The 11,525-nt window shown below is 36.4% G+C and overlaps 2 long non-coding RNA genes across 3 annotated transcripts; one reads left to right on the plus strand and one right to left on the minus strand.

Annotated features, from left to right (window-relative positions):
- Window positions 1–338: 338 nt before the first annotated feature.
- LOC136856220 (uncharacterized) lies at window positions 339–4,496 on the minus strand. Of its 2 annotated transcripts, XR_010858284.1 has the most exons (4): window positions 4,361–4,496; window positions 3,819–3,967; window positions 3,020–3,153; window positions 339–484 (listed from the first exon to the last, which is right to left on the minus strand). It is a non-coding gene; the product is annotated as an uncharacterized lncRNA (long non-coding RNA). The 2 variants fall into 2 exon arrangements; XR_010858283.1 differs by lacking the exon at window positions 339–484 and having other exon boundaries at window positions 2,968–3,153.
- A 1,319-nt stretch (window positions 4,497–5,815) lies between these two features.
- Window positions 5,816–6,982, plus strand: LOC136856221 (uncharacterized). Its single transcript, XR_010858285.1, has 2 exons — window positions 5,816–6,093; window positions 6,706–6,982. It is a non-coding gene; the product is annotated as an uncharacterized lncRNA (long non-coding RNA).
- The last annotated feature ends 4,543 nt before the right edge of the window (window positions 6,983–11,525 follow it).

An 11,525-nucleotide genomic window follows, 5' to 3' on the forward strand; every position in this document is an offset into this window, starting at 1 on the left:
TCTCTCTCTCTCTCTCTCTCTGGGCTAAAACCATGAATCGAGAAAGGACAACACTCGGACCAAAAGACAATCGATCTTGTGTCAGGAAAATCCAATGGCGAAAGATGTAGAGAGAGAGAGAGAGAGAGAGAGAGAGAGAGAGAGAGAGAGAGAGAGAGAGAGAGAGAGAGAGAGAGAGAGAGTCACGTTTCTCCTGACTCATCTCATTAAAAGACTTCAGATAGAATTCAATTCTCTTTCTGTGATGAACCCAATCGAAAGAATCCTGGAACATAAATTCTCATAGAGAAGTGATAGGAACCACCTTGTTGGAGCCACTAATTACCTTCTAACTGGAATACTGGAATATTCCTGGACGACTGATCTCAATGAACAAGCTTTTAGGTGTCACTCATTACCTTCCTGACTGGAATATTCCTGGAAGACTGGCCAATTTCCAAAAAGGGAATTCCTGGGTAGGCAATCCTTCAGTCAGGAACAATATCTGGAAGAACAAAAGATTTATTAGACATTATGTAAAATGATTTTGAGTCTTGAATCAATAAAATATGAATAAAGCTTTTGGGGTCCTATAATGAAAACAATGAATGATTTAAGAAAGTGATTCGTATTTTGTCTGAGATTTTCATTATACGTGAAAACAAGCCTTTACATATCTATATTTTTTTTATTTTAATTGTTAAAAATGTTATGTTAAAAAAATCACTATTTCCAAAAATTAAAAAAAAAACATTCAAATCAAAATGAAATTATGAACCGGTGATATGAATCTCCCAATGACATTTATCATAATTTATTTCCGTCTAAACATAATGATATATTTACCATACAATAAATTACTTTTGTCCTAAATTCTGGTGCGCATGCGCGCCCCTACGTGCGTATTTTATTATTCTAGAATTGACTTATGTCCACTTACAGAATTATTATTATTATTATTATTATTATTATTATTATTATTATTATTATTATTATTATTATTATTATTATTATTATTATTATTATTATGGGCTTTTATAGTGAATTGAATTTCATTATTGAGGTTTAGAGAGAGAGAGAGAGAGAGAGAGAGAGAGAGAGAGAGAGAGAGAGAGAGAGAGAGAGAGAAATTTTAACGTGAAATTCCTAAGTACTTCTATCTCCAACAACTGTCAAAAGTAATTCGATAGTTTGAAACGATTTCCTTGGTCATCAACGTTCGAATTTGAACGCTTTCTTGCCAACAGCGTTCAGGAATAAACGCAGAATGAAACAGTATAAATATATAAATAATTTTTACTATCGTTCTAATTAGAGAAAGTTTAATATCGACGCAAACAGCGCTTGAACGCGGCCTCTTAATGTCTTATTGAAGCCCCGTTGGCCAATCTCCTCATGGAAGGGACGCGTTCATTAGTACAAGAGCGACAGAAGAAAACCGTTTCAGAAATTGTAGACTCGGGAACGACCCTTGAACCCTGCTTGCTTTGTGTACAAGTGATGCTTGACTGCTTGATTATGCATTACACTGCTTCCCTGTTATGGCAATTACGACTGAATGAAGTGTGATAGATCACTTAATGCTTTCATGAATCCCAGTAGCTGTCTACAAGCAATTTACTGTTCCCTGTGCTTTCGAGAAAGCAAAGTCTATTATCCTGTCTAAATGTAATTAGAAATTACCTGTGCTTTGAAGAAAGCAATGTATTTTCCTGTCTACAAGCAATTTAAGATTCCCTGTGCTTTCGAGAAAGCAAAGTCTATTATCCTGTCTAAATGTAATTAGAAATGACCTGTGCTTTTCAGAAAGCAATATTTTCCTGTCTACAAGCAATTTAAGATTCCCTGTGCTTTCGAGAAAGCTAAGTCTATTATCCAGTCTAAATGTAATTAGAAATGACCTGTGCTTTTCAGAAAGCAATATTTTCCTGTCTACAAGAGATTTAAAACGTCCTGTGCTTTCGAGAAAGGTAAATCTATTGCTCCGATCTGATGCATTGTCTAGTATCTACTTATTTCCCATAGCCGTTATCGTCAGAAGTACCTCGTTGTGGACAACCAAGTAGTCTTTGAGTACCGTCTGTACTCTTACTGTACGCTGAGAAATTTCCCATAATTAGACACCCCACCCTTCTAACCCCCCTTTCTCTAGTTGACTAACCAGACCATATCACGAGTCTTAAACAGCCATTTAGATTTTAAGAATTCTCTCTAAATACTTAAATTTGCCTCGGATACACGGAATCGATTCCTGTATGGGGTCTTGCTAGTCTATTCGGCCCACCTGATGGTTATAGAACTAATATTCGACTTTCTATAGCTTAACCTATTTTCCATTTTCGAAAATCTTTAAGCAGTTCTGGTCAAAGCCTACACACCTGAACCTTTGACCATAATTCTAGAACACTAATCTAGCTTAAATATTTTTAATATTTTTAATTTTATACTTTCAATATTTCTCAACAGACCATTTCTGGGATTGCAGGAAACTTCTCCACTGCCAATTTTAAGTGGTTTCAATATTCAGACCCCTTATGGATGTAATAATTGTCAAACTACAGTACTATAGTACCTGCAATGTACTAAGCCTTTCGGAAATTAGCCTGTAAATATTAAACTAAGGAAATTAAGTATATATATTTTATTAGTTTCTTGAAACCTTTAATATAGTTTGAGTTTAACTAAAAAAACTCAACAGGACATTTTAAACAGACTTCTAAAGGCAATAACTACCTTTTATGTCTATACCTTTCATAAGTTACTTTTATTAGCAAGAGCCATTATAACTCAAGTCTGACTCAGATCAGTCAAGACCTCTTCAGAAGTTACAAGAATTAGCAAAGTCTTATAAAGTACTGCTGTGTGTGAACCTCCATCTTCAGAAGCGTTTCATTACCAGTTCAACATTCCCACCAGCTCAATGGTAAAATAAAAATAAAAATAGGTACAATTTTCTTTTTATAAACCAACAATAGAACTGATATTTCATAGAGCAGAAATGTACAGATTACAGGAAGAGTTTTGAGCAAGATTTAATCACCTGTTGACTGATTTATCATCCCATGTAGATCCTCCTTCAGGACCCACTTTCAAGATGAAGACTTAACTTCCCTTCCATAAATTAACTTTTGTTTAGTCTTCCAGATGCAGTTGGGAGGCAGCCTTTCTATTGACCTGCAAAATAGGGCAGATTGGAATCTGGTATTGGCAAGTTAACCTATTGACCTGAAAAATAGGGCAGTGATTGGAATCTGGGATTGGCAAGTTATAATTTTCAACACTTGTCAATAGTATCCTAATTTATCCTAATAATTTAGGAATCAAAAACCTTAAGAACTATCTAGAAAATTTTGATCAAATTATGAGGACTGAAGACATTCCTAAGCTTGAAATCAATAATTACCTAGAAGAGTTCTCCCTAAAAGTTAAAGATTGAATACTTTATATTCAGAGTTTCAAACCTTTCAAAACAATTTAAAAGTGAAACGTTAAATCATATGCAAATGCATTACTTTACGACTTATCAGAATTACTTAATGCTTTAACTTAAGCTAAGTTAACTTTATTTTCACTTTTTTTAAAAGCTTTACTTATTATCACCAAACTGAATTAATTAACAGCTTAAATTCAAGTCACTAATCTGAAGAAAAACTTGGGACATTTGACCTTAAAACTAAAATATTTCAAACCTCCCAAAACTCATTATGGGGGGGTCAAGCCCCTCCATAATGAGTTGTAAGGGAGGCCAACCACCCACAACCCAACGGGGCACCGCCCCTGGAGGGGTGGGGTTGGTTGAAAGCGAGATTTTGAACTTTCAAAATGCGAAAGGAACTTACCGTTGATTCTTATCTTCTTGCTTACCCCCGTAGGATTGGAGACACCAGGGGGGCCAACGTAGGATTTGGGGACACCAGGGGGGCCAGCGTAGGATTTGGGGACACCAGGGGGGCCAACGTAGGATTTTGGGTGGTCAGCAAATAAAGTCCTGGAAAAATAAAGCCAGTATTTTATAAAAGTTTGTGTTTATATTGTATTTAAAAGACTAAAGCCAATTTAACAAGAACCAGGAATATTATAAAGTCTAAAAAAACTAATAAAAACTATCTCCAACACTATCTCCAACACTATCTCCAACACTATCTCCAACACTATCTCCAACACTATCTCCAACACTATCTCCAACACTATCTCCAACACTGAAAAACCAGCACAAAACTCAATCCCCAGCACTATCCCCAACACAAAGTAGCCAAAATACTATTAAAGCACTATAAAAAACCAAGAATATCTCTCCAGCACTATCTCCAACACAAAGTCGCTAAAATCCCATAAAAAAAATCCCTCTCAAAACTTAAAAGCAACAATCCAAAAAACTTACTTACGAAAATCACCAACACAAATCACCAACACTAATCTCCAACACCAACGAAAATCACCAACACCAACACTAATCTCCAACACCAACACGACAAAACACTCTACAAGATGGAGAATATTCCAAACACTTCACTAAGACACCAACACGGGTGTGTGTCGACGATGACGTCATCACCCAAGGATTTTAAAGTACTGGAAGTAATACTTTCACAGCCAAGGACCCTGGAAGGATTGATCCAGGATTTCCGGGATCGGAGGTTTACGACTGAGGTCCTAGGATTGAAGAATATCCAGGATTGAAGGTCTACAATTGAAGGATGCCCAGGATTGAAGGATTTCCAGGATTTAAGGTCTAGGTTTAAAGTAGGATTGAAGGATTTCCAGGATCGAAGGTCCTAGATTAAAGGATTTCCAGGATTAGAGTCTAGGTTTAAAGTAGGATTAAAGTACGTCCAGGATTGAAGATCAAGGTTTAAAGTAGGATTCAACGATTTCTAGGATTGAAGGATTTCTAAAAATCTCCCTATTCAACAAATTTCAATTTTATTTGATGAAGAGAGAGAGAGAGAGAGAGAGAGAGAGAGAGAGAGAGAGAGAGAGAGAGAGAGAGACTCTTTCCATCCTCCTTGGCTGTTCAACTATCGCTCTCTCCATCCTCCACCATCCTTGGCGGACGAATGAAAACGGAAAACCTGCAGCCTTTGTTGTAGGCTGACAATTTTTCCACCGTCAGTTGATTGTGGGTCAGTGTTCATACTATTGAAGCTTCTGGAAGAATTTGTGAGTATTATTTTGTGTGTTTTAAGGTCATGGACGTGTTTTTTTTAAGTGTGCTTTACGAGTTTTATTTCAGTTTGGTTAAGGATGTTGGATGTTTTTATTAGTGATTAAAATTTTTATATTAATACGTGAGTATTTTGTGTTTTGAAGTTCGGGAAGTGGGTTTTTCTCGTTTTTTACGAGTTTTGTTTTCCGTTAGGATAGCATGTTTTTATTGGGGATTACCTTATTGAAACTTTTTAGTAAATCGTGAGGACTGCCAGTTTGAGGTAAAGATTTTTTGATGTTTTAATGAGTTTTTAGTTTGATATAGGTCTTAGTATGGTGTTTTGATTAAGAATTGCTTTATTGTAATTTGTATTAGTGAGTTTTTTTTTATATATTGAGTATTTAGTGAATATTTTGGGATTTTGTTAGGGTTTTTCCAGGACAACTCTTAAAAATTGCATTATTATAGCTTTTGTAGTTAGTTTTTGTAAATAGTATGTAGTTTTATGGTTTGAGTTATTTGGGGGATTTGTTTCGTGTCTATTAAAATATTTTTGGTAATTCTATAATGGCATAGTAACTGTTTTGATATTAAAATCTTTGTTTTTCAAAATTCCAGGATAATTCAAGCATGGAATCACTGGAATTTTGGAATCACTGGAAGCATGGAATCTTTTGAAATGGAATCACTGGAAGCATGGAATCACTGGAAGCATTTCACTGGAAGCATGGAATCACTGGAAGCATGGAATCACTGGGCATGGAATCACTGGAAGCATGGAATCACTGGAAGCATGGAATCACTGGAAGCATGGAATCACTGGAAGCATGGAATCACTGGAAGCATGGAATCACTGGAAGCATGGAATCACTGGAAGCATGGAATCACTGGAAGCATGGAATCACTGGAAGCATGGAATCACTGACTTAATTCTTCGTGGGTAAGCCAGAAGATGGAAGAAAATGGTGAGTTTCTTTAAGTTTTAAACTTTAAAAACAACTTTCAACCAACCTCACCCCTTCAGGGGCTGTGCCCTTGTTGGGGTGTGGGTGGTTGGCCCCCCTTACAACTCATTATGGCGGGTCTTGACCCGCCATAATGATTTTTGGGGGGTTTGAAAATTTTAGGTTTAAGGTCAAATGTTCCTACTTAGTTTTAAGTTCAGAAATGTTAGTTTTTATTCAGTTTAGTGAGATTTTGTAAAGCTTTTAAGATTAAAGTTAAATTAGCTTAAGTAAAGCTTAAGTAAAGCTTTTAAGTAATTTTTAATCTGCCTTTGCATATGATTTAATGTTTTTGTTAGTTTTTTAGTTTTGAAAGTTTTGAAACTTGTAATTAAAAGTATTCGATCTTTAACTTTTAGGGAGGACTCTTTTAGGTAATTATTGGTTTCAAGCTTAGAAATTAGTATAATTTGATCAATGTTCTAGGTAGTTCTCAAGGTTTTTGATTCCTGTATTAGGATACTATTGACTAAGTGTTGAAACTTGACAATACCAGATTCCAACCTGCCTTATATTGCAGGTCAATAGGTTAACTTTCCAATCCCAGATTCCAATCTCTGCCTTATTTTGCAGGTCAATAGAAAGGCTGCCTCCCTCTACATCTGGAAGACTAAACAAAAGTCAATCTGTGGAATGAGAGTTAAGTCTTAATCTTAGACGTGGATTCTGAAGGAGGATCTTAGACGTGGATTCTGAAGGAGGATTTAAGTGGGAAGATAAATCAGTCTACAGGTGCTTAATCTTGCTCAAAAATCTTCCTGCAATCTGTCAATTTTTGCTGTAATATGAAAATTTGTTGTAATATGAAAAATTACTAGTTCTATTGAATGTTTATAAAAAGACCCTTCTACTTTTTGTAGTTTATTTTATTCTACCGTTGGAATGGTAATTTTAAACTAGTAATAAAATCCTTCTGAAAATGTAGGTTTACACAGAGCAAGACTTTAAAAACTTTGCTAATTCTTGTCACCTTGCAGAGGTCTTGACTGATCTGAGCCAAAGATTGAGTTATAATGGTTCTTGCTAATAAAACTACATTTTGAAAGGTAGTTATTGCCTTTAGAAGTCTTTGAGGAGGATTAGTGTAAACTGTCCTTGAGTTTCTAGTTAAACCCTGGTACTATATTAAAGGTTTCAAAAAACTAACTCAATTTCCTCAGTTGCATATTCACAGGCTAATTCCCGAAAGGGTTAGTACATTTTAGAAATATACTGTAGTCTGACAATTGATTGAAAAAATGCTGGTAACAATGTGGTAGTCGTCTATAAATTTATAGAAATTGATAAGCCAAAACCGGTGAGTTTTTCTATAAAAAGTTTACTTTAGATAAAATCAATTAAGACAAAGTAAACCAAATATTCTCGTAGGCCATGGATTGAGTTTTAGGTATTTAGATCCATAGGGGGTCTGAATATTGAGATAGGAATTGAAATTGGTAGTGGGGAGGTTTAATGCCATTCCAAAAACAGGTCTCTGCTGTGAGAAATATCTAAAAAAATTAAATTGAAGCTAGATTTTGTTCTAGAATTTTAGTCAAAGGTTCAGTTATATGTAGCCTTTGACCAGAACTGCTTCAAGATTTTCGAAAATTGAAAATAGATTAAGCTAGTTACAGAATATTACATAGTTGTATAACCATCAGGTGGGCCGAATAGACGAGTTAGACCCCCCTATAACCCTGCAGGGATCGATTCCGTGTATCAGAGGCAAATGGAAGTAATTGTAACTTAAAATTCAAATTGCTGTTTCAAACTAGTAATATGGTCTGGTTAGGCGGTTAGAAAAATGGGGGTTAGAAGGGGAGGGGTGCCTAATCATGGGAAATATCCCAGTGAACAATAAGCGTACAGCCAGTACTCGAAAGCTCTATCTGGTCCAAAACGAGGCACTTCTGACGATAACAGCTACGGTTAATAAGCAAGATACTAGACAATCTATCAGACCAAGGCAATAGATTTTGCTTTCTCGAAAGCACAGGGAACATTAAATTGCTTTAGACAGAAATATAGGGGTTCTGTAAATGAAGGACATTTATAATTGTTTTTATACCAGGATACCCCATTCAGTCGTAATTATCATACCAGGGAAGCAGTGTAATGCATAACCACATGCATTAAGCAGTCAAGCATCACTTGTACACAAAGCAAGCAGGAATCAAGGGTCGTTCACGAGTCTACAATTTCTGAAACTGTTTTCGGCTGTCGCTTTTGTACTAATGAACGCGTCCCTTCCATGAGGAGACTGGCCAACGCGGCTTCATTAAGAGGCCGCGTTCAAGCGCTTTTTACGTGGATATTTAACTTTAATTAGAACGAAGAATATTTATATAATTTTATACTCTTTCATTCTGCGTTTATTCTTGAAACGCTGTTGGCAAGAAAGCGTTCCAAATCGAACGTTCATGAAGGAAAGCGTTTCGAACTATCGAATTACTTTTGACAGTTGTTGGAGATAGAAGTACTTGGAAATTTCACGTTAAAATTGTCAATTTCTCTCTCTCTCTCTCTCTCTCTCTCTCTCTCGTCTCTCTCTCTCTCTCTCTCTCTCTCTCTCAGTAACCTCAATAATGAAATTCCAATTCACTATAACAGTACAATAATAATAATAATAATAATAATAATAATAATAATAATAATAATAATATGTAAGTGGACATAATCAATAATAATAATAAAATATAATAATAATAATGTAAGTGGACATAAGTCAATTTAGGAATAAAAAATAATTTATTGTATTGGAAATGTATCATTATGTTTAGGAAAAAATAAATTTATGGTAAAATGTCATTATCTTTAGAAGAGAATATCTCTGGTTCATAATTTCATATTTTGATTTTGAATGTTTTTTTATTTTTTTAATTGTGAATTTTAAATAGTGAATTTTTAAAAAAATATTTTTAATAAAGATAAATATTGCTATTTCAAGACTTGTAACGTATAATGAAAATCTCAGACAAAATACAAAACAGTGTTTCTGAAATCATTCATTGTTTTCATTACTGGACTCCAAAAAAATTATTCAATTAAAAATTGATAATTTTCAATTATATTTTATTGATTCAAGACTCAAAATCATTTTACATAATGTCTAATAAACCTTTTGTTCTTCCAGATATTGTTCCTGACTGAAGGATTGTCCATCCTGGAATTCCCTTTTTGGAGATTGGCCAGTCTTCCAGGAATATTCCAATCAGAAGGTAATGAGTGACACCCAAAAGCTTGTTCCTTGAGGTCAGTCTTCCAGGAATATTCCAGTATTCCAGTTGGAAGGTAATTAGTGGTTCCAACAAGGTGGTTCCTATGTCTTCTCTGTGAGAATTTATGTTCCAGGATTCCTTAAATTGGGTTCATTAGAGAAAGAGTTGAATTCTATCTGAAGTCTTTTAATGAGATGAGTCAGGAGAGACGTGACTCTCTCTCTCTCTCTCTCTCTCTCTCTCTCTCTCTCTCTCTCTCTCTCTCTCTCTCTCTCTCTCTCTCTCTCAGGTACATTTTTGTAAATCGCCATTGGATTTTCCCTGACACAAGATTGAGTCTCTCTTGGTCCGAGTGTTGTCCTTTCTCGACTCATGGTTTTAGCACCCAGAGAGAGAGAGAGAGAGAGAGAGAGAGAGAGAGAGAGAGAGAGAGAGAGAGAGAGAGAGAGGGAGAGAGAGAGAGAGAGAGAGGCGTATCAGAAAATGTGTCAAGATAAAAGGTCTACGTCAGCTCGTATTTATTCCCACCAGAAGGAAACAGCTGTTTTTGCTCGCTCGTATAACCAAGTTTCTTCCTGGGGGACTCTCTCTCTCTCTCTCTCTCTCTCTCTCTCTCTCTCTCTCTCTCCCTCCTCTACCCGCCATGCCCAAGGATTTAAGGAATACAGGAGGAACTTCCTTCCTCCCTCCATATGTGAGGGAAATCCAATATTAAGACAATGAATGAAATTGGAAAAATCTTGTAAGTCAAAAATCTTTCTCAAATGGACACATCTTCCACATTAGAAGGAGAGAAGAGACATTAATACGTCTCCAAAAAGAGGGTTAATAATCCCTAGTGACATTAAACAGGGGTTTTTTATTCTGTTCTGAAAGGTTGTCGAAGCCTCGAAGTCATTTTTCAGAGAGAAGCTTCTGTCAAATTCATGAACATATCCTTTGTGTCGAGCTTTCACCAACACCTGCCACTTCTCCCAGCGTTCCTTTTCACTCCAGCCCAGAGTTCGTGTGCTGTCAAAGATATCGTCTGACACTGGGAATATTTACGCAGTCTTTCCACAGCCTTTCTTCAGCAAGAAGAAGAAGAAGGAGAACAAGAAGAAGGAGAAGAAAAAGAAGTTTGTTCATTTCTTCCAGGAATCTGTTTGGTGGAAGAAGTTCTGTTCCTCCTGCCTCGTCTGTCATCAGAGCAGAGTGAAAAGAATCTGTGCCTTTCATCACCTGAAGAGCTGAGGTGACAATATCTTCATGAGTCTCGAACCTTTTCATGAGCCCCTCGAGAGAGAGAGAGAGAGAGAGAGAGAGAGAGAGAGAGAGAGAGAGAGAGAGAGAGAGAGAGAGAGATGTCTCAGTTTTTCCCAGATGACTCCTGGTTGCCTGATGTTTACTTCTGTACTTGAAGCTGAGTCAAGTGTTTTCAAGTGTAAAAGGTTGGCAGAGGCTGTTGAGAGAGAGAGAGAGAGAGAGAGAGAGAGAGAGAGAGAGAGAGAGAGAGAGAGAGAGAGAGAGAGAAAGGAACATTTTCAGATACATTTGCTCACCCTTCAGTCAGCTTAGCATTCTCTTATACAAGAACTCAATGAACTAACTGCCATTTTAAAAATTTTCTTTGAAATGACCAACAACAGAATCCCAGAGAACAGACCCTGCTCTTCACCTACAGACCCTTCCATCTATTGCATGTGACCTCCTTTGGCCCAACACATTCATAAATATTGCCAGGAATCTCAATGACCTTTTTGGAAGTCTGTGTAGTTTTGTAGTTGCTGGTGAATCTTGTATATTGATTGTTCTAAAGCTTTCAGCTTCTAGCTAAGTCCCTGTCTCCTGTTTGGGAGAGCTTTGAGTCCCTCTGTGACACAAGAACTGTCACAACTCTGTTGGTCTGTGGGTAATGTTTCCTGTTGAAAACTAAGATTTGTATTGAGTTGCAAGTTGCAGAAGACTGTCAAAATGTGGAAGAATTAAAATCCCAGATCTGGAAACCAGAATCCAGTCATTGTGACCCAACCTCACTTGGATGAGATGTGGAATCAGTCACTCACTGAAATTAATCTCATTGGAGCCATTAGGCGTCCTGGCCCCATCATTATGCAGATTTCATTCTGTGATAAACCCTGGGGGGATTCCCTGGGGTGAAGAGCATTAAACTTTAAGTCTGTAATTAATTTTCGGTTTTATGGGGGACTTTAG

Source organism: Macrobrachium rosenbergii, chromosome 35 (genome assembly GCF_040412425.1).
Source record: "Macrobrachium rosenbergii isolate ZJJX-2024 chromosome 35, ASM4041242v1, whole genome shotgun sequence".
In the NCBI taxonomy this organism is placed as follows: Eukaryota; Metazoa; Arthropoda; class Malacostraca; order Decapoda; family Palaemonidae; genus Macrobrachium; species Macrobrachium rosenbergii.